We start from the raw sequence: 19,971 nt of genomic DNA, 5'->3' as shown, positions 1-19,971 counted from the left end.
CTCCGATCTTTAGCATACCTAAACCGACGGTCACCGGGTTTGAGATGAAGTCGCCGGATGCGAACCTAGGCGACCAGGTGATTAGAGATCGCCGAAAGAAGGACATCGCCGAAGGATCAGGGAAGCTTGTTCCAGGCTTTAGAAGCAGAGGATGAAGTCGTCAGATAGTCATTCCCTAGCTAGCCAGAGGTTGAGGTCGAGGAACAGCTTACCCGAGCATGCACGATGAGGCAAGTAAAGTAGATCATGATGGTGGCCGGCGAGACCACAGGGAAGGTGTGTATGAAGACACCCGTACTCGCCACGCAGAAGAGATCGCGCTCCAAGGCAACTATACACCGAGTTACCCCTTGCATGGATAACTTAGTCGAATAAGCCTGAAGAGTAAGAAGTGACGCCCAAGTCAAGGATGCTCCAGATGGTGACACGTGTACAGCTGGATGCGAGCCACGTTTCCAGATGTGTAACTGTCAGGAGAGAGGAAGTGCGCAGGTATATAAGAGATTCTAACGAACTTCTGAGGTACGCGCGTTTTAGAATACTTCTTTTACGCTTGTGAGAACTTGAGTACGCTGAGAGAGAATTTTGCACGGTTCCAGAGAGTTCTTAAGTTTTCTCTTAGTATTTGGTGGTTCAGTCGCTGACTTGGGCGTCGGAGCGTGATCGGCCGCAGCGGCGCCGTTCTGTCTTTTTGCAGGTTCTTGAGGTGAATCAAAGCGAAGGACGGAAGCTAACACGGCGCAAAGTCGATCCAGATCTGACGAGGCAAGGCTCTTACGTCTTGGTCAGCAGGCAGGATCATCAGGCGCCCACCGTGGGGCCGTGTAAAACTTGTTCCCATCCGCAGCGTGAGTTCTTGGAGTTTCTGCAGTTTCTGTGTGGTTGTGTGCTAGTGCAACCATTTTCCGCTGTTCGTTGAAGTTTTGTTCGGTAGATTCGCGTTTCCACCGTTCGTTTGAAGTTTCTTTCGTTCTTATTCGGTGAGGTGAAGTTTTTCGCCGTTCACGCGAGTTTCAATCGGTGAGATCGAAGCTTCACCGTTCGTTTGGATTTTCGACCGGTGAATCAGAGGTTTTGGTGGAGGAGTGGTAGGTTCGTGTCGAGATTACAAGTTTCTGCGAAGGTCTTTGCTGTGGAGATTGTGTTCTTGAAGTTCTTTGGAGTTCACGAAGTTCTGACCGGTTGATTGCTGGATCGATCGTTGCTGAAGGAGGTTTTGTTCGTCGCTCGTTGTGGTCTATTAAGTTTTCATGAGAAAGATGAGAAGCAACCGTTCAAGTCCAGTTGCGCCAGTTGCTGCTGAAGGCGCCATGACTATGGCACAGATGGTGGAGATCATGCGTGCACTGCAGGCGAATGTGGAGGCCTCGCGCATAGAGCAGGCAAAGATGCATGAGGACCTAGTCGCCTCTCAGGCCAGGAATGAAGAGCTCAGCAGAGTGACTGAGGAGTTGCGCCAAGCTCTTCAGGAGCAGAGAGGGCGCCCAGTCGCTGAAGAAGTCGTATCATCGTCGCCACCTCGCGTTTTCCCCATGCCATTCGCTCAGGCGATCACGGACACGCCTATCCCTGCGAGTGTGGTACCCGTGAAGGCTACTTTTACCGGCGTGGAGGATCCTGAGGCACATCTCACCATGTTCCACACGCAGATGATGCTGTCAGGAGGCTTGGATGTTGTGTATTGCAAGATGTTTGTGAGCACGCTCCAGGGAACAGCGCTGGAATGGTTTGTGAGCCTGCCTACAGGTCACATAACCAATTTCCAGCAGTTTTCGAAGCTTTTCGTTGAGCAGTACATAGTGAACAAGGCGCCGCCTAGGGTGTCTTATGATCTGTTCGACATAAGGTAGTACCAGGGAGAGTCCCTCAGGGACTACTTGAATCGTTTTGGGGCGCAGATGGTCCGCTCGCCGGCCAAGCACGAAGAGATGTTGGTCTACGCCTTCAAGAAAGGCGTGCTGCCAGGACCTTTCTGCGAGGCGTTGATCAGGGCTCACCCCGCCACGTTTGCTGAGGTTAGGAGACTTGCGGTGGCCCACATCGCCGATGAGAGTGAGGTCGCCGAGAAGAGGGGGAGCGTGGCCCCCGCTAGGCCACGTGCCCAGACCCGGATCCAGCCGCAGAGGGTGCTGGAGACAGCGGCGGCTAAGAGGGATCAAAGGACCCGCCATCCTTATGACCCAAGGAAAAATAAGGGCAGGGGCCCAGGGCGTCCCAGGGAGTACAATCGCCCGCCAAAGCATAAGTTTGTCATGGGGTTGGCAGACCTGATCGCCATTCCCAATATAGCAGCCAGGCTCAAGGCGCCTGAGAAAGTGGGCGACAAGGTGTTAGGACCAAAGCCCGACGCCTGGTGCGAATTCCACAAGGGTTTTGGTCACACTGTGGATTCATGTTTGGCATGGGGATACCAGCTCGACGACCTGGTCAAGAGCGGGTTCCTAAATGATTACTTGCTGGACAGGAGGGCGGGGGGAGCGTCGAGCTCCCAGCCGGCAGGTGGTGAGGCCCAACAGCACGAGATGCCCACTCATGGAGAGATCCACACCATCGCAGGAGGTTTCTCGGGTGGTGGGTGCACTGCGTCATAGAGGAAGAAGTATGCGAGGTCTGTGATGACGGTGGACATGTTCGAGGACCACTCGCTAGACGTGGGCATCACGTTCACAAGGGAAGATCTCAGGGACGTTGGGCCTCATGACAACGATCCAATAGTCATCTCGCTTGTTACGGCGGGAAGGAAGGTCCACAGGGTTCTGGTGGACCAAGGAAGCTCGGCAGATGTGATGTTCTGGCCGACTTTCACACAGCTGCAGTTGCCCCTTGACCAGCTGAGGCCCTATGGAGGGTGCTTGTATGGCTTTGCTGGCGATCAGGTGGACGTCAGGGGGTACATAGAGTTAAGAACTACATTCACGGATGAGGTGGGCTCAAGGACGGAGAAAATCAAGTACCTCGTCGTGAATGCTCCCTCAGCTTATAACATTCTGTTGGGAAGACCAACACTCAACAGAATAGGAGCTGTGCCTTCCACCAGGCACATGAAGGTGAAGTTGCCATCGATGGAAGGGGTGGTGATCACCATCAAATCTGACCAGAAGGAGGCGAAGAAATGCTATGAGAATAGCCTGAAAAACAAGAGGTCAGTAAGTTACATCACAACGACGCCGCCTCCCGGTGTGAAGCCCAAGCCAGCAGAATGGCGAGTTGTTGATGCGGCGATGGAGGTGGCCGCCGGAGGTGACGTCACCATGCTGGATGCTGAGGTTGAGGGAGAGAACGCCGATCGGGAAGAAGAGGCGAGGAACCACCCAGAGGAAGCGAGGGAACTGGGAATCACCAGGGCGGTAATCGCCAGGGAAGCTAGACCCAAACCCGTCGAGGAGTGGCTCGAAAGGGAGATCGGGGGAAAGGTCTTCAAGCTGGGAAGATCCTTGGAGGCTGAGCTCCAAGACCAGATCGCCAAGGTGATAGAGCGGCATCTGGATGCTTTTGCATGGTCTGCTTCAGACATGCCGGGAATCAACCCCGATTTCTTGTGCCACCATCTAGCAATGGACAACTAGGTCAGGCCGGTGCGACAAAGAAGAAGGAAGTTCAACGAGGAGAGAAGACAGGCGATCAGGGATGAAACACAGAAACTCCTCGTCGCAGGCCACATCAGGGAAGTCCAGTACCCTGAGTGGTTGGCCAATGTCGTACTGGTGAAGAAAAGCAATGGGAAGTGGCGCATGTGCGTCGATTTCACTGACCTGAACAAGGCCTGCCCAAAGGATTCGTATCCTTTGCCAAGCATAGACACCCTGGTCGACAGTGCTGCAGGGTGCAAGTTGCTGAGCTTCCTGGACGCCTTCTCGGGGTACAACCAGATAAAGATGCATCCCATGGATGAAGAGAAGACCGCCTTCATGACCGAGAGATCGTGCTACTGCTACAAGGTGATGCCCTTTGGGCTGAAGAACGCAGGGGCCACGTACCAAAGGTTGATGGATAGGGTACTTGCACCAATGCTGGGGAGGAATGTGCAAGCGTACGTGGATGATATGGTCGTGACCTCGCCAGAGAAGAGCAAGCACGTTGCGGACTTGGAGGAGTTGTTCACCAGAATCGCCAAGTTCAGGTTAAAGCTGAACCCCGAGAAGTGCATTTTTGGCGTGGAGGCGGGAAAGTTCTTGGGATTCCTCTTAACTGAAAGAGGAATAGAAGCCAATCCTGATAAGTGTGCTGCCATCTTGGCGATGAGGAGCCCGGCTACCGTGAAGGAGGTGCAGCAACTTACAGGTCGGATGGCCGCCCTGTCTCGTTTCGTATCAGTTAGCGGAGAGAAGGGTCATCCGTACTTTCAGTGTTTAAGGCGGAACAACAAGTTTGCTTGGACGAAGGAGTGTGAAGAGGCCTTCGTCAAGCTTAAAGAGTACCTGGCGAGCCCGCCGGTTTTGTGCAAACCGTTGGTGGGAACCCCTCTCAGGTTGTACTTTGCTGTGACTGAGAGGGCGGTGAGTGCGGTGCTCGCCCAAGACCAAGATCAGGCTCAGAAGCCTATTTACTTCGTCAGCAAGGTGCTGCAGGGCCCGGAGGTGAGATATCAGGCCTTGGAGAAAGCTGCACTGGCTGTTGTATTTTCGGCGAGGAGGTTGCACCATTATTTTCACAGTTTTACCATACTGGTGATGACCGACTTGCCCATCCAGAAAGTCTTGAAGAAGCCTGATGTAGCTGGTAGGATGGTGAAGTGGGCGGTGGAGCTGTCGGAGTTCGATATCAAGTACGAGCCCCGAGGACCGATCAAGGAGCAGATTTTCGCTGATTTTGTGGTCGGGCTCTCGTCAGAAGCAGCGCGGGTTGAGGGGGATGATTTCCGTTGGGTGCTCTCGGTGGACGGATCGTCGAACCAGCAGGGTAGCGGTGCTGGAGTCATCCTGGAAGGGCCCAACGGTGTGCTGATTGAGCAGTCCCTAGGGTTTGCTTTCAAAGCCAGCAACAATCAAGCAGAATATGAGGCGCTGATCGCTGGAATCTTGCTGGCCAAGGAGATGGGAGCTAGGGTGCTGATGGCTAAGAGTGACTCGTTGTTGGTCACGGGACAAGTAACAGGCGAGTTCCAGGCCAAGGATCCACAAATGGCGGCTTACCTGGAGTATGTGCGGGAGTTGAAGAGTTCCTTTGTTTCCTTTGAAGTGGTGCATGTGCCCAGAGAGCAGAATGCCCGAGCTGACTTGCTAGCTAAGCTTGCCAGTTCGGGCAAGGGGGGTAGACAGAGGACGGTGATCCAAGAAACTCTGAAGACGCCTAGAGCATTTGTGGCAGACCACCTGGTTCTTCAAATAAGCAAGTCGACGGAGAACACGGCGAGGAGTCACAGGTCTTTAACTCAGGAGACCTTCAGATCGCCGAGAATAAGAGCATGTCGGGGGGAGAAGGTGAACGTGGCGCAAGTCTGCTCTACCCATGAGCCAGACACCTGGATAACACAGTACAAGCGATGCCTGGCAGATGGCCTTCTCCCATTGGATCCGACGGAGGCCAGGAAGATAAAGAAGAACTCCAGCAAGTTCACGATGATTGATGGCGAGTTGTATAGGTTTGGGTTCACACACCCACTCCTGGAATGTGTGCACGGAGAGAAATGTGCAAGAATTATGGCCGAGCTCCATGAAGGGATATGCGGAAGTCACGTCGGGGGTCGAGCTCTGGCCGCGAGAACCCTCCGTGCAGGTTACTACTGGCCAACAATGAGGGAGGATTGCAAGAAGTATGCACAGTGCTGCAAGCAATGTCAACAGCACGCCGATTGGCACAAAGCGCCTCCCGAAGAGTTGAAGTCGATTTACAGCCCTTGGTCGTTTCATACGTGGGGGGTCGACATTATGGGACCTTTCCCATTGGCGATCAGGCAGATGAAGTACTTGGTGGTGGCGATTGAATATTTCACCAAGTGGATCGAAGCAGAACCAGTGGCCCAGATCACCGTGCACAAGATCGAGAGCTTTGTGTGGAAGAACATCGTGTGCCGGTTTGGTGTGCCTAAGCGCCTGGTGTCGGACAACGGGACTCAATTTGCAAGTCACCTGTTGAAGAAGCTGTGCGAAGAGGTGGGAATTCAACAAGTGTTTGCATCCGTCGAGCATCCCCAGAAAAATGGCCAAGTAGAGTCCGCCAATCGGGTATTGCTAAGAGGCTTGAAGAGAAGGCTAGAGAAGGCCAAGGGATCGTGGGCTGAGGAGGTACCCCGCATAGTTTGGGCGTACCACACCATCGAGCAGTCAGGAACCCATGAGACCCCGTTTAGCTTGGTCTATGGGTGCGACGCAATGATTCCAGTAGAGATCCAGGAGAGCTCGCCGAGATTCCAGAACTTTGTATCGGAAGGCTCGAATGAGGAAAGAAGGTTGAATCTGGATTTGCTGGATAAAGTCAGGGAGGAGGCGAGAGTAAAAGCCGAGACAGTAAAAAGAAGGATTGAACGAAGGTATAACTCGAAGGTGATGCCAAGGCAGTTTAAAGAAGGCGACCTGGTGATGAGGAAGGCCCACCAGTACGAGATGGAGAACAAGTTGTCGCCTAAGTGGACGGGACCGTTCAGAATAATCGAGGCGCTCGGGAACCGCGCTTACCGCTTAGAAACATTGGAAGGAGGGGCGATTCCTCGCACTTGGAACGCCACGCACCTCAAGTTATATTACAGTTGAAGCTTTGTAAGTAAAAACAAACACGAAGAGTTTTGCAAGCTTTCTGTTAAAACAAGTTTGAAGGGGGCACTCTTTTTTCCCTAAGGAGGGTTTTTAATGAGGCCACCCAATAAAGAAGAGTTTTCGAAGTTTAAAGTGTTTTAGATTGCACGCTTATTGTTACGAAAGTTTTAGAAAAAAGACCTTGTCACTCGTATGTGATTTAAGGCAAGTTTGAAGTTATGCTGCATGCTTTCTAAAAAGTTTTTAAGTCCCCATCGCTTTTCGGCGATCGGCGGCATCAGTTAAAGTTAAAAGTCCCCATCGCTTTTCGGCGATTGGCGACATCAGTTAAAGTTAAAAGTCCTCATCGTCTTTCGGCGATCGGAGGCACCAGCAACGTTTAAAAGACCTCAACGCCCTCGCGCGTCCTGAGGCGAGAAAGAGATTAAAAGACCTCCTCGCCGTCGAGCGAGTGCAGGCGAAAAGTGAAAAGTCCCCAGTGCCTCCGGGGGAGAGAAGATGTAGCCCCTGGGGCAATGTAGAGGCACCAGTAAAAAAAGTCCTCAGTGCCTCCGGGGGAGAGAAGATGTAGCCCCTAGGGCAATGTAGAGGCACCAGTAAAAAGTCCTCAGTGCCTCCAGGGGAGAGAAGATGTAGCCCCTGGGGCAATGTAGAGGCACCAGTAAAAAGTCCTCAGTGCCTCCAGGGGAGAGAAGATGTAGCCCCTGGGGCAATGTAGAGGCACGAGGTAAAGACCTTCTCGCCGTCGAGCGAGTTCAGGCAAGATAAAATCCTTCTCGTCTCGAACGAGTTCAGGTACGGTGTATAGGGTGGAAGAAGTTTGCAGGATGGCTAAGGTAGGTTCGAAGAAAACGCCTAGCTGTCCGACTTATTGTTCTGGAACTCAGGAAGGTAGAGAAGGATCCGAAAGGCGCCTCTACCCCCCAGATGAGGGAACAATAGCCAAGTTCAGAAGGCAAAAGGGGGCTTACATCACCGGGATCCTCTGGCGATCAGAAGAAATTCAGGCGATGGCAAGAGTAAGGGCCCATTTTGATGGAGCAGATCAGGTGAACTACATCTTAAACTATCAGTTGGATTGAAACTTGCTGTTTAGTAAGTAGTTTCGCGCTGAAGTTCGTTGTCTTAAAGTTCACAAGTTATTAAAATGCCATCGTTCGAAAGGTGATAGTTTGATCGAGTTTGAAGCAGTAAGTAAACGGTAGAATCGCTAAGTTACTTTGTTTAAGCGGTTTTTACAAGGAGAAGCAGAGCAGGCAGAGAGACCATATGTAGAAGCAGAAAAATTTATAATAAAGGTTCAAGTACATAAGAAGAGAGGAAAAATATTACAAGCAAGGCCTAAAGATTGTGCAAAAAGATATCAGGGAATAAGCGGTGGACGGAGATGACTAATCTTCAGAAGGCACGATCTTCCCATCCACCACTTCATTATATAGTGATACCATGGAGAGGTCGAGCTCGGGGTACTGGCAGGCAACTTGCTTCAGGGCGGTGTCGAACCCAGCGGCGAGGACTTGGGCGGAGCTCAGTTCGAGCTCTTCGTTTTGCTTTTTGAGCCCCTCGGTTTGCTGTTCTAGCTCGTCAGCTCGTTTCTTCAGTTCTCTCACGAGCTTGAACGAGGTCTTCAGCAACCTTTTTGCTTTCCTCCCGCACTTGGGCCAGCTCTGCAACAGTTCTTGGACCCTCTCCAGCAGATACGAATGGTGTGGAGGCGCTCGGAGGGTTCTCCATGAAGTTAGGCTCATTGCCTTCAACCGCAGGAAGTGCAGCTGCCAAGGGTACCGCTTGGACTGGCGGTGTTGGAGCTGGGGGAGAAGGCGGTGTTGGTGTTGGTAGGGCAGGTGGTGAAGAAGGTGCCGCCCTTCTCCTTTTGGTTATGAGGCCGTCCTCAGTTGCCTCATCATCTTCATCTTCGTCTTCTTGAACCACTTGAGGAGTTTTCCTCTTTGGTTTCTTTAAGACGAGCTTCTTTCGTTGAGGGGCGGGCAGTGCCTCTGGAGGAGCTGGGCCTTGAGGGGGCGATCTGCCCTGGGCAGCGGCGATCTCCACCACCGAGTTTGGCACGGTTTGAGAGCCCGACGCCAATCTGTGGGTTCGGGCGAGCGCCCTCAGTTCAGCCAATTTGCCTTTGCCCAACATGAGATCTGCACAGTGCAAGAATATACAAGTAAGCGCGAAGGCAAAAGTAAAATATACAAGTACGGGTGCAAATGATGCAAACGAATGGTGCAGGAAATAAAAACCAAGTCTAATGCGCCACAAGCAGGACGCCCAATAATAGATAACAGAGATGAAGCACAAGACGAAAACCTAAAAGTCGAGGTAAGCGCTAACCTATGTGAGCTTCGAGTTGGCCCTCGAGGAACTCGAAGGTGATTATTGCGGAGGTGGGGAAGGTGATGTTAGCGGCTGCTACGCCTTTCCAGAAGAGGCATAGATCCTTGTCCAACTCGCCCATGTTGTCAGGACTTCTTGGCCTTCTGAAGCTTTCCTTGGAGTCCTTACTTCCCTTGTTTACCCAGTACAAGGGAAAGCCATCGAGCAACGAAGGGTCTTGATCATTTTGGCGCACTTGGACGAACTTTCCCTTCCAATCTTTGTAAGATTGCTGGAAGATAGAGAGGATTGATCTCCCAGCAATTCCGTTTAAGCTCACCCAGAGGCGGTCTCCAGGATTCTTGGCCTCGAACAGGAAAAGGAAGACGTCTACCGAGGCCGGTAGTCCCAAGTGCGCGCACATAATTTGAAATGCCCGCACGAATGCCCAGCTGTTGGGATGGAGCTGGGCAGCGGCGATGTTGAGCTCGGTCAATAGTTCCCGTTCAAAACGGGTGAAGGGAAGCCTGAGTTTCACCTTCTTGAAGAGAGTGGTATAAATGAAGCAGAACAACTCGCCGTTGTTCCCCTTGTCATCCACGCAGATTGGCACGTCAGGAGGGCAAGGCAGCACCATCAGTTTGTCGTCGTGCTCCTTGTGGAACGAGAGGTTGGGTTCGTCCCCTTTCTTCAACCGTAGCACCGCCAAAGCAGAGTTTACTGAAGAAGTCTCCTTCAGCAAATTTGGGGTGGCCCATGGGTAAAGTTTTTTATAGTCTGGAGTGGGAATGAAGGCTCCTCCGGCGACTGGTGGGGTTGCCTGAGCAAGGTTGGGACGAGAGGTTGCAGGCCTCTCAGCCTGGGAAGAGGGAGCACCAGATGCTCGCGGTAGGTTATGCGCTTGGGATGGAGGGTTTCGTGATGAAGGAGGAGGATTCGCGGTGGTCTTTGTACGAGCCATCGCAGGAACTGCAAAGGAAAAAGAAAAAAAGAAAGATGAACGAAGGTTGTAGAGATAGACTCGATTGTGGACGAAGGATGAAAAACGAACGAACGAGAGTTCATTGTGATGAAAGTAATGGAAGACGGAGCCCTAAGTTGCGAGAAGGAAGAAGAAAAGGAAAAAACAACCCACAGCGTATGCACCAGACAGATAATGGATGATGCGAATCGGTTAAAATGCAGCAGGTATCAACAGAATGAGTAAAGGAGGTACCTTTCGATGATCAGATGAAAGTTGAAGGGAGTTAGGGATTGAGAGAGTTGAAGAGCGTCGTGGGTTTGCAGAGGAAACTCAGAGCGTTTTTGAGAAGGCAAAGAGATGATGAAACAGTAAAAATGAAAGGGTTTAAGGGTTTTTCAAACGCTTTTGGAAGCGCAAACGACAACTATAGATGACCGTTGATAAAGCCACGTGTCGAGCGATTGGAAAAAGGTGTTTGGTGGCGCGTCAGAAAAGCAGAGGGTACGAGCGTTTGGAATTCTGTGTCAGCGCCACGCAGATCGGCAGTGACGTGACCTCTTAGTCTTTTCGCTGGACAAGTCTTCGCTTAAGACTGGGGGGCTTGTGTACCGCCCAAGTGATCGGAAGTGATGACGTGGCAGCAAGCTATTATATAGGCGTGTTGAACGGGACACCTGGCTGGCAGAAGGGAAGGAGGTCGGGGGGCTCGTGTAGTCGCCAGTTATTAAGTTGGCGTGCTCCGATCTTTAGCATACCTAAACCGGCGGTCACCGGGTTTGAGATGAAGTCGCCGGATGCGAACCTAGGCGACCAGGTGATTAGAGATCGCCGAAAGAAGGACATCGCCGAAGGATCAAGGAAGCTTGTTCCAGGCTTTAGAAGCAGAGGAGTTACCCCTTGCATGGATAACTTAGTCGAATAAGCCTGAAGAGTAAGAAGTGACGCCCAAGTCAAGGATGCTCCAGATGGTGACACGTGTACAGCTGGATGCGAGCCACGTGTCCAGATGTGTAACTGTCAGGAGAGAGGAAGTGCGCAGGTATATAAGAGATTCTAACGAACTTCTGAGGTACGCGCGTTTTAGAATACTTCTTTTACGCTTGTGAGAACTTGAGTACGCTGAGAGAGAATTTTGCACGGTTCCAGAGAGTTCTTAAGTTTTCTCTTAGTATTTGGTGGTTCAGTCGCTGACTTGGGCGTCGGAGCGTGATCGGCCGCAGCGGCGCCATTCTGTCTTTTTGCAGGTTCTTGAGGTGAATCAAAGCGAAGGACGGAAGCTAACACGACGCAAAGTCGATCCAGATCTGACGAGGCAAGGCTCTTACGTCTTGGTCAGCAGGCAGGATCAATAGCAAATGTGAAATTTAAAGTGCCTCATTAAAACATTCTTGGATTGAAAACCCTCCTTAGGGATAAAATGAACGAGCAAAGAAAAAGTACACTATTTATTGTAATTTAACTATAATAAAAATTCAGATGTGTAGCATTCCAGGTTCTCGACACAAATTTGCTTGATAGAAACTCTAAACACTTAGCCCCGCCGGCCACTGTGTCTTTAATGCAGAAAGGTCCTTCCCAATTACTTGAGAATTTGCCTTCATTCTTCCTAGCATCACTCTAAATTCTTCAATCCAAGTCCCTTTTTTAAAGTTATGAGGTGTCACCTTTGAATTATACCTTCTTGCCTCCCAAACTTTGCAAACTTTCTCCCTTATTCTGCTCTTGTCAAAGAATTCGTTGATGAGGTCGAGTCTAATTGATAGGTTATCCTTATTGATGTTTGTATCAAATAATGGATGTCGTAGAGAGGGTTCTCTGATTTCAACTGGGATCGTGGCCTCTGTACCATAGGTTAAGTTGTGTGGAGTTTCTTGAGTGGTGATTTGTGGTGTACATTTGTATGCCCATAAGACTTCAAAAAGCTCTTCGGTCTACTTGCCATTAGCTGGGCCGAGTCTCTTTTTTAATTCGTTAAGAATTATTTTGTTGGTAGTAATATAGGCACTTATGCACTTTTGAGGATTTATTGCTAATTTACATATAAAATAATCCATAATTTATGAATTTATACCTTTTTACATTTTTTATGAGCTTTATTTGAATAAGAGCAGTTTATTCCCATATTTGGTGTTAATTGCAGATTTTTAGGGAGGATTGAAGATTTGGAGTAAAGGAGAATAATTAGAGCTAAAAAGATAAAACTGGAAGGTCCCAAAATGGAAAAAGATGCAGAGAAAGGATTTGGCCTTTTTTATGTTTTATCACTTAGCCTATTAGCGCGACACAGGAAGCGACCTAACCGTAGAAAACTAGGATAAATAGGGCACTAGAGGCTCAACCCTAGTGTGTCAGATTGAGAGGAAAACATCATTGAGTGAATTGTAACCCAATTGGGAGAATGGAAGGTGCTAGAAGTATGTGTGGCTAATTCTACCTTTTTGGGATTGGGAGTAATTTGCTCAAACTCTTATGTATTGAGGTGATATCTTGTATATTAATATTCAATTCTTGATTGATTATTGGTATTTTTGTTTTACTTTTAACTTTCTGTGACAAATTGAGAATCTTAAATCTGACCGACAGGTATTTTTAGTGTTTGGACCTAAACAACAATAAATAACATATTTGAGTGTTAGGGATGGACTTGAAATGTTCATTGCCATTAACTTCTTAGTATGATTCTAAGTTGTTTTTATAAATATGCGAGAGATCAGTATTTAGGAAACATTCTTAAGAATTTTATATGCGAGGGATCGATATAACTGAATTTTCTACGGGCATCAATTTCAATCAAAGAACTTAATATTGACATGCTAATCAAAATACATGAGAGGGATGAAACCTAATCCCTATTTTTCCAATTGAAGAAACTAATTCTTTGTTTGTTTTCTTATTGATCAGTGCCAACATCACCAATTCAAAACTCTTTTTATTGTTCTGTTGTTATAGTTAGCGATTATTGTACTCGATAATTCATTGTTCCTTGTGGGATCGATATTCGTCCTTAGGGACAATTATTACTTCTGACAACGCGGTGCACTTGCCGTAAAAAGTCATCAGGATGTTCCACTGAACTAGCGATGTGTTTGATTTTAAGTTTTTCGTAAAACTTATTGAGTCTCTGGTTGATGAATTGCCGAATATGATATTCTTCCATACAAAATTTTGAACATTTTGCGTTGTAATGGTTGTTAATGGCTCGACCTCTATTCCCTTAGTGAAATAATCAATTCCAACTAAGAGAAACTTACATTGTCCTTTGCCTGGACTAAAGAGCCCAATGATGTCCATTCCCACTTTGTAAATGGGCATGGAGAGATAATATAATGCAGATTCTCGAGTTTCTGGTGAGATAAAGTGTCATATTCTTGACACTTTAGGCATTTTCAAACAAATTTTTTGCAGTCGCCCTGCACGATCAGCTAGTAGTACCCGCCTCTAATACTTTAGCAACCATTTTTCTTGCTTCTAAAGGATTTCCACATACGCCTTCATGTATTACACACATGACATAGTTAGCTTGATCTTGTGATATACATTTCAACAATAGTCGAGTGTATCCTCGATGTTAGAGATTAGAGCCAATGAGGATAAATTGAGTGATCTGTTGCCTCTTTGTCCTTTCCTCTTGTACACCGCATTCGCCATTTTTTATAAATTGTTTGATAGGTGTCATCCAGTTTGCTTTTTCATCAATTGCCATGCATTCGTCTGTGCTGACACTGGGATTCCTGATATTTATGTAGAGGACCGATCGGTGGAGCCCTTTCTTTTTAACTGTAGCCAATCGCGAAAGCATGTCGGCTTTAATATTCGGAATGAGGTGGTAATATTTAGACATCAAATTCTGAATGAGGTTGTAATATTTTCGCAATAGAGATTCTTTCACTTGAAACTCCCCTTTAAGTTAGCCGACAACAAGTTGAAAGTCGCTTCTACAAATACGCTATTGAGCTTCCATGTCATATGGTAAATTGAGGTCGGCTAGAATGGCCTCATATTCAACTTCATTTGTTGATGTTTTAAAATCAAACTTCAATGCTTGCTTGAGGAGAATATCGTCCGAGCCATCGAGAATTATTCCTGCCTGCATGACTAGTTATTGAATGAACCATCAACATGCAAAGTCCATTGGAGATCATCAACTTCGGTCGGTGACGAGGGCTGAGTTCAACGGTAAAATCAACTTAGGCTTAAGATTTAATTGCCCCCTTGGTTGATATTGAATCTGAAACTCAGATAACTCGACTACCCATCCAATCATTCATCCGGCCAAATCAGGCTTAGCTAGAATCTTCATAATTGGGTAGTCGGTCTTGACTATGCGATGATTTTGAAAATACATCTGCATTGTTCGTACGGTGACTAATAGTTCTAGAGCTACCTTTTCTATCATTTGATAGTGAACCTCTGCATCGTGTAGTACTCAGCTAATAAAATAAACCGATCGTTTCTCTTTTTCAATCTCTTGTACTAGAGTTGCATTGACTGTCTCATCCGAACTGCAAGGTATATTATAATTGGCCTCTGAGTGTCCGATTTTTGGATGACCAGGGGAGCTACCAAGAAGGCTTTTAAATGAAGAAATAACTCGTCCGTCCAGTTGAATTTAAATGCCTTTTGCAGAAGTTGGACATGGGTTTGGTTTTTTCTGCTAACTTCAGAACAAATCTGGAGAGAGTTGCAAGTCGACTGATCATCTTCTGGATTTCTTTTATATTTTCAAGACTTCAAATTTTAGTGATGGTCCTGCATTTTTCTAGATTTGCTTCAATGCCACGATAGGTGAGCATGAAACCCAAAATTTTCCTCCTTCTACCCCGAACACACACTTCGGGGTTAAGTCGCATACCATGGTCTCGAAGAGCTTTAAGGATCTTGGATATGTTGCAAGCATGAGTCATATTTGACCATGATTTCGTCTACATAAACTTCAACACCGGTCAAGCATCCCTCTGAAAATGTAATCCATCAATCGTTGATAAGTTGGACCAATGTTTTTTATGCCAAACGACATGACTTCATAATAGAAGTTGTTGCCATCGGTCATGAATGTTGTTTTTTATTTATCTCTTGGGTACATTTGGATTTGATTATATCTAGAGTATGCATCCAGAAAACTTAAAATGTGATGATCGACCACTTTGTCAACTAGATGATTGATGCTTAATAAAGGATGAGATTCCTTCGGACAAGCTTTGTTGAGATCGATGTAATCAGTACACAATGTGTAATGATGTTCGGACTCACTCCGGGCATGTCTGAGGCTGTCCAAGGAAATAAATCAGCATTGTCAATTAATGTTTGACTTACCAATTTATCGTCGGTTGACTTTAAATAAGTCCTTATATGTGATGCATGTTCTTCATCTCGTAGGGGTAACGAACGAAGATCTTCGCCCGGTTCAATGCGAGCCTCATTCAAGCAAGGCTCAAGGTTGACCAATACAACCATATGCTCTTTTCTAGGAGATTTAATTTCATGAGACCGATCTTTAAACAACCCTTTGGACCTTGGTAACGCCTTTTGTTGTGTTCTTTTGATTGACCACGTGGTGATTCTTTGTAACGTAGTCGATTGGTAGGCTCGACTTTCAAACTTGCTACATAGTACTCTCGGGCTACCTTTTGATCAACATATACGATGACTATGTCACCTAAAGCTGAGGGGAACTTCATAGCATAGTGTGGAGTAGACACTATTTCCCTAAGGCGGTTGATGGACGACTGCCCAAGTAAGACATTATACGAAGTATTTGCATTAACCAAAAGATACCTGATTTTGATTATTTTACAAAGGTATCTGCCTTCGCCGAACGTGGTATACAAATCAATGTAACCTCTAGTGTCAACTCATTCTCCTGAAATCCTACTATTTTATCATCATAGGTGCTTCTTGCGGACTGAACTAGAACTTCCTTCGCATGCAAATCCTCCCACAATTGTATTTATTTCTCCACCAACACGTTCCGAACGACATCTGAGACTTTTGCTTCTTGGTGAAGGACATCTACCACAGTGGAGTGATCGCACTTCCTTTCAGATACGACCACCAAGTGCAAATCCTCTAGCGATCGTGTTTATGACCTCGCAAACACCGTGTCTTGAACGATTGTCATGCCGATGACTCTCACTTCTTCTTAAACGATCACCTCGTCTGGGGCTCTCGCTCCTTCTTTGTTGTTTCACAGGGCTTCGGTCGTCCTTAGGACGTCGTGATCTTTCTCGACTATGCCGAGGGTATGGTTCTCTTCGTTCTTCTCTGGAATGGTACCTTACTCTTTGTGGAGATCTGTACAAGCTTTTATTCATTGTTTGAAAAAACTTGCGTAAGTGACCAACTTGGACGTTCTTCTATTTTATCCTTCAAAACTTGACATTCTTCGGTCATGTGTTTGAAGTTGCGATGATACTAACATTGTTTTGACATATCTGCATCTCTCGAACTTTGCAGTTTTTTCACTGTCGGGATCAGGTCGACATGTAAAGTTTCATCCATTAGTTTACCCCTATCAACATTTAATGGGGTATAAGTATGGAACCGAGGACGTCGACTATCATTGAATTTGTCGGACCGACCGAGTATATGTCGGATACCTCAGTTTTTCTCCTTTCCCTTATCTCCTCCATTGTCAGCTCAAGCATTTTTGTGAAAGTCACACAGATCCTCAATTTGCATCAATTTGGCTCTCGATTTCTTAATTCATCTAGATTCTTTGTTGGCTTCTTTATCAGATTATCAGTGAATTTTTTGGGTCTAGGGGCCGAAATCAAATGATGCATGGCTATTTCTGGCATGAGATTTCTTATGCTTAGAGATAGCTTGTTAAATCTTTCCATGAACGCCCGCAAAGGTTCCCCTTCCCTTGTCTAAAATTAAGAAGAGCTAAAGATGACATGTGGTGTGGTCGGCTAGTAGCGCATTGAGTAATGAATTTTACTGCTAAAGCCTTGAAGTTATCCACCGAGTTGGGTGGAAGTTGAGTAAACCAGTTGAGCGCCCCTTCTCTGAGAGAGGTGGGAAATTTTTTCACCATATTGCCTTATTTGTAGTGTAAAGATTCAATTATGTCTTGTAGACATTCATATGCTCGTCTGGATTTGTGGAACCATCATAGAGCTTGATGTGAAGCCACTTCTATTTGGGGGGGGGGAGGGGGGGAGTTTATCCTCCATGATTTCATCAGTAAAAGGATGTCATTTTGGGTCAACATCCTTCTCAATAATTTGTGCCAGTTCGGTATGTTGTCTGGATGCTTGATAGCTATGAGTCTGAACGATTGTGGTTTTTTGTTAACTTTGGGTAGGCTCTTTTGAACGAGATTGCTCTCTATGCTCATATTCGACAACTTGTCATTTTAATTCCTCATTTTGCTCCTTGAGGAGACGCGCCTCTTCCTCGTTCTTTTGTCGATCTTCAATTCCTTTCTGACGCATCTCTTCCATTTGCTTTTGAAGTATTTGGAGCATAATGATCTAGTCTTCATGCATTCGAGCATTGTTCACTAGATGTTGCCTTGTTGAAACCATTGTTTTTTGTTGTATTTTATCTCGACTCCACGGTGGGCGCCAATTGTATTTGTATAAACAAGGTGGACCTAGATAGTACCTGGAACTAGTTGTAAAATTGCTCACGTGTTGGTCGTTCGTCACTCTCTTGGTCCTCACTTCAAGTTTGATTCTTTAATTGTTGGTGCTCGGGATGTTAGCCTGATTTCTCGTTTTTTAAAGAGTTCTTGCTGCCTTAAGTGCTCTTTATTGTAATGACTTTAAATATGTCTTAGATCTATCGGTCGGTCACCAAAATCAAATAACATGACTTGTCTCATGCTGACTGATACATTAATTATTTTTATGAACGGTATGATTAATTATGAGTCATGGATAATGAATAATGTAGATTATAGTTTACAATAAGTATAATCAATTATCCATTAATCATAATAAACTTAAATTATTAGTTTTTGATTTTGTAAGATGTCATTTAATTAATATCAAAACTCGTAATTATATTTTATATAGAATAAAAGCTTAATTATCTTTCTCGACTATAACTCTTTTTTTTAATATCTTTTAAAAGAAAAGAAGTTGTGAATTTTATTTTACTGTTGAATTTATGGTTAATATACTGAAAATTAATTGTTTATGTAATTTAACATTTTTTAAATACACACATTTATTTTATTTTTTATAGAGTATTTATATTGCCAGAAAAAGTTATTGAGAGCCTTTTATCATTTAAATGTCTTTTATTACTCTTCTTTCAGAGGTTGAGTATTTTTCTTTCAAATACTGACTAGAACAATGAGTGTGAGGTTATGCAGTATATTTGTTCTAAATTATGTGTTAAACTTTGTTATTAGTGTATGACGCAGGTTGTATAAATCATGTTAAAGTTGTTCTATGAATATAGAGAACAATTGGCAAAAGACGATGTCCTCGGTGGTGTAGAGATTGACCTATGTAACACATACATCTACATGCTCATTTGAGTCGTTGTTCTATCATATTATTGGTCGATTGAAAGACTCTACCAAGTAGGGACAACACGACCTCCATGATTTCGTTTACAAAGGAGTGGCAACGAGTTTCGCTAATTGTTAATGAGTTATGACTCAATGTGTTATATTGAGATCCCATTCTAGAATAATTCTATACTTCTAATGCCATCATGCATGAGTTATCGTTATGTCTGACCGTGAGTTTTTTTCTTACTATAAGGCTTGGATCTCCTCGACATTTTGTTTTTTCAAGTCGGTTAATACCATTTGTAGTTCAACTAGTAAGGTTGCATGTTTCCATGAGGCTTTCGTTGTCATCTTCTGTTTTGCCATCACTAGTGGAAAAAGAAGAAACAATGATGACTTATTACGATGTGTGTAATGTACCCCTCATAAAAAGTAGTACGATGACATATTTGTAATAATTGTGAAGTTTATTATGACGGTTAAAATTAAAACTAACATAGTAAATATTTACTATGTTTATTCAGGACAGAACCATTATAATAAATTTTTACTATGCCATTTTTTATTTCTACTCACATAATAAGTGTTTTAACCTATTTCACTTTCTCTTTTCAAACAATATTGTTTTTAATCCTTCGATAACCTAGTACTATATTCACCTTTTACTCTCAAACGAATAAAATTTAAAACCCTTTCGTGCCAAAGCTTATCCATCCACCGTTGAAGATAAACATAAAAAGTATTAGGAGTTTTCATCTTAACATATGTAAATTCTTCACTGCTGGAACGAGAATACGAGTTTAAATGGTCTGGGGATGATCTTGAAGGTGATTCTTTTATTCTTGAATGTGACGATCTATTATCACATTCTAAAACAAAAGAATCACCTTCAACATCATCCCCATATCATTCAAATTCGTCTTCTCGTTCTAGTAGTGAAGAAATTACATTTGCTAAGATGAAAAATATGATAAAAATAAAAACAATTAATACTTAGAATTGCTCAAATTTTTATTCAGAACCCTGATATGTATTCAACCACATAATCATCTACTTGGTCAAATCTGAAATTTTGAAATTAATGAGATGAAGAATGATGAAGATCAGTCTCTAATGTCACATTTGAAGAAACTATGAAAAAAGTACAACATCTAAAAATCAAGGCAGGCAATGAAATTCTTTAATGTTATTGCACCAGAAGACTTAAATCTTGAAAGATTGAAACACACATATGAAAGCAAGAACTTTGATGTTCTAGACAGTGTCAGCACTCCTAATGTTATGTACGGGAGGTACAAATAATAATCACACCGGACGAGAGGTACAAATAATAATGTACGAGAGAACAATGTTATTGTATCATGACCAATGACTTTTTTACCGAACACCATGATGAAAAGGAATGATAGAAACTGGGGTCGGTAATAGGTGTTATTACATGCCGCAAAACTTGAATCTGATTGGAAGCTTGCAGTGCAGTATTTTGCTAATTTCACAATATTCACCACAATTTTCATGGGGTTCTATGT

Source organism: Phaseolus vulgaris, chromosome 7 (genome assembly GCF_000499845.2).
Source record: "Phaseolus vulgaris cultivar G19833 chromosome 7, P. vulgaris v2.0, whole genome shotgun sequence".
Taxonomy (NCBI): domain Eukaryota; kingdom Viridiplantae; phylum Streptophyta; class Magnoliopsida; order Fabales; family Fabaceae; genus Phaseolus; species Phaseolus vulgaris.
This window is presented reverse-complemented; position numbering follows the sequence as displayed.